The sequence below is a fragment of the Crocuta crocuta genome, unplaced genomic scaffold (assembly GCF_008692635.1).
Source record: "Crocuta crocuta isolate KB4526 unplaced genomic scaffold, BGI_CrCroc_1.0 scaffold7, whole genome shotgun sequence".
In the NCBI taxonomy this organism is placed as follows: domain Eukaryota; kingdom Metazoa; phylum Chordata; class Mammalia; order Carnivora; family Hyaenidae; genus Crocuta; species Crocuta crocuta.
Window position 1 is genome coordinate 10,144,495 of NW_027531904.1, and position 3,613 is coordinate 10,148,107.

Here is a 3,613-nt window from a genome sequence, read left to right on the forward strand (position 1 = left end):
GGACTGTCTGTGCCCCGCAGGGAGGAGGGCGCCCCCCGGAGACCCGCCGGGGGCCAGGCTGCGCGCTTTGCGGGGCCCGGGCCGCCTGGGCCAGCGGTCGTCCTGCCCTTTGTTGTGCGCGCCCCTCCTCCCCGGGGCGCTGAGAGCACTGGGCGCGGGTCGGAGCGGAGCCGGCCTGGGGGGCGGGCGGGGGTGCCGTGCGGTTGGAGCGCGGGCTCTGCACCGGACTTCCTGGGGGCAGTCTTTCCCGGGCCGTGTAGGAGTTGTGTGACCCTGTGCGAGCCCCCGCCTCCCCCCAAGTGCCCGTTTTCTCATCTCGAGGTCGGAGGGTGTGCACTGGCTGCTGGGGGGCCTGGCTCGGCCGTAGCCGCGGGCTGACCCGCACGGTTGCCCCTGGCCTAACCAGTGCGCCCTCGCTCCGCGATGGGGTCGCGGTGGCCGGTTAAATACGAGGACCGGCCTTTGGAGGGGGACGCGGTCCCCTTTTACAGACAAGGAGCCGATGGTCTGACAGCTCAAGTGCCTTCCTAAGGACAGAAGGACGGCACGTGGCGGGGCGGGGGGCCCACCCCAACCTGTTTCATCTTACGTTGCTCTTCAGGAAGTGGTCAGGCACCTGGGCTTCCTCCCAGCCCCCCGCACCCCCACCTCTTGGTCCTGAACCCGGCCCCCCAGGTGCCCAGCCCAGCACAAGCTGGGTGTGTCCGCCAACGGAAATGTTTGTTCCTCTGTCCTTTCCTGGGACCCAGGGTCACCTTTTTTTTTTTTTCCAGCCTGCCAGTTAATGTTACTTATAACTAAGATGACCTTGCAACTTACTATCCAAACTGAAACTGCTTTGAGAGTGAATTGTGAAATACATCACTTAAAAAAATGAACTAGGAAAAATGAACTAGGAGCCACGAATACAGACCCGAATGGATGTAGTCACTCTACTTATAGCACAAAGTGTCCTTAGGTATCTTCTAGAATCTAGTCGAACCCGCTTGTTTTGCAAACCAAGCCCACCAAAACGGACGGTTTTCTGAACATGGAGCACATCTGTAGGGTTAATCCCTTTTATTTTTCTAGGAGGGAGAATCAGTTGGATGAATCAAGCTCTTTCCATGGTAATCTAGGAAAGCGCCCTATTCTTCCCTCACTCCAAAAACTTCTAGAAGTCAAAGCCTTCCCACCATTCCCAGTTTATTCATGACACTGCCTCTAGGATGGAGATTTTTCTCCCAAAGCTACTTGGTGCCCTTGGGGTGATGTTTTCCTTCTACGCAGGCACTCCGTCTAGATTTTGCTGGAAGCTTCGTGCCCCGCCGTGAGCTCTCCCACACACACGATGTGCTGCATTTCCTTGGCCTCCTGCTTCACTTTGCACGTAGGGCGGCTCCTGCGCTGACCCTTCCCCATACTATCTCCACCTGCCTTTAGGTCACCTCACTTCTGCCGTCATTCATTCACTCCACAAACGTTGGACACCCAGCACGTGCCACGGCCTATGCCAGGCACCAAAGTCACATAATAAGTAACAGAAGGGTTTTGCCTTCTCAGTAGAGCCCAGAGAGGGCAACAAAGCAACAGAAGCAGGTCATCACAGCTGCGCTATTGGAATGGTGACAGCACCGAGGATAGAAAGCACCGGAGACGCTGCTGCTCCCCAGACCGTCCAGTTGCAACCAGGCGGGGGCATGTGATCAGTTCCCATCAACGAAAGGAAAGTGGAGGTGATGTGCCTCCTTCCGGCTGAGGCGGTGAGAAGCAGGTGCGCGGTTCTGCGTTCTCTCTCTGCCCCTGCTCCACGTACGACGGTGCAGGCTGCCTACGCCCCGGTGGCGGAGCACACGTCCCCCGACCTGCGTGTGCGTGTGACGTGCGCAGGACACGCACCCCGTGTCACGCCACCGAGGTGGGGCTGTGTCTCTTGCTGCGGCGAATCATAGTCTAACTTGATGAGCAGAGGGCGGGGTCACTGTAGCAGGGGTTTTCTCTCTAGAAAACTCCACTCATCGGGGCGCCTGGAGGGGCTCAGCTGAGCCTCCCACATCGGCTCAGGTCAGGATCTCCCGGTTGGTGAGTTCGAACCCCACATTGGGCCCTGAGCCCGCTTCAGATCCTCTGTCCCCCTCTCTCTGTCCCATTGTGCTCTCCCAAAGTAAATAAATATTAAAGGGGAAAAAAGAAGAAAGAAAAGAAGGAAGGAAGGAAGAAAACTCTGCTCATTATCCCTTCTAACTCTTAAAATAGAATATGAACCAAAGATACGATGCAAAGTATTTTTCATTGAAATGGAAATTGGGCGAGAGAAGAAAGCTGCAAGTATGTGGGCTGGAGGGTTGGCGGGGAAGGTGAACAGAACCTTCAGGAAGCTGGGACCAGGTGGAAAATACCACGGCTGGAGAACGTGTTCTCAGTGCCTGGCTCAAGGCCACGCTTCGTGGGCATTTGACAAATAAATGAAGGAGCCAGATGTGAGTAGAGGGCTGCCTGAGGGTTTGGGGAGGCAACGTGGAGCTGACAGAGACTGGACCAGGCAGGGCCGGGAGACGTGCCTCCTCCGGTTTCCTGGCTGTTCTAGAAGGGGTGTCTGTCACCTGGACTCTAAGCACCTTCAATAGTATGAACACTCTGGGTTGATTTTAATGTTTTATTTTTGAGAGAGAGAGCGGGGGAGGAGCAGAGAGAGAGAGAGAATCCCAAATAGGCTCCACTCGGTCAGCATAGAGCCTGACGCGGGACTCGAACTCACGAACCGTGACCTCAGGACCTGAGCCAAAATCAAGAGTGGGAGGCTTAACTGAAGGAGCCACCCAGGTGCCCTGGGTTGTTTTTTTTTTTAATCGTAGCTAAACATTCACAACATAAAATTTTCCACGTAGCCGTTTCTGTGAACTTAGCTGCAGTTCGGTGTCCTTGTGTACATTCACAGCGCGGTGCGACCGTCCCCACCGTCCGCCTGCAGGAGTCTCTCATCTTCCCAAAGGGAAATTCCGTCCCGCTAGCCATCCACGCCTCGCTCCCTCCCCCCAGCCCTGCCCACCACTGCTCTACTTTCCGTCTCTGTAGGTTTGTCTGCCCTGCGTTCCTTATGTAAGTGGAGTCATACGTACACTAGTTGCCCTTCTGTGTCTGGCTTACTTCACCTAGAGTAAGGCCTTCGAGGGTCGTGGGTGTCGTGGCAGGTGTCCGAATTTCCTTCCCTTTGAAGACAGTAATATTCCATCGCGGGCGTCTGGAATATTACTCTTACGTTCAGGCTGCTCACCAGGGCTTACAGGCCCGACCACCAAGCTGCATCTGGTCTACGGGGCCCCCTGGTGGTCAGTAAGGGGCGTCCTGTGCCCTGATGACTCTTTCCTTTGGAGCTGCTGTTCCTAAGTTTTGTTTGTTTTTGCTCCGGATGAGCCAGTTCTGTCCCCAGCGACCCTTCCTACACGTAGCCAGACACCACTCCGTATTCTCTTCCTTTCGATTCTCCTCTAAAGGACAGGAATGCATATCTGGAAGTTTACCCCTCCCCCTCCTTTCCCCCTGATTCATCCATCCCCACTGGTGATGAACGAGTGTCTGACAGCCGTTGGGCTGTGGTGCCTTAGGAAGCAGGGTCACGTTGTGACACGTCGCC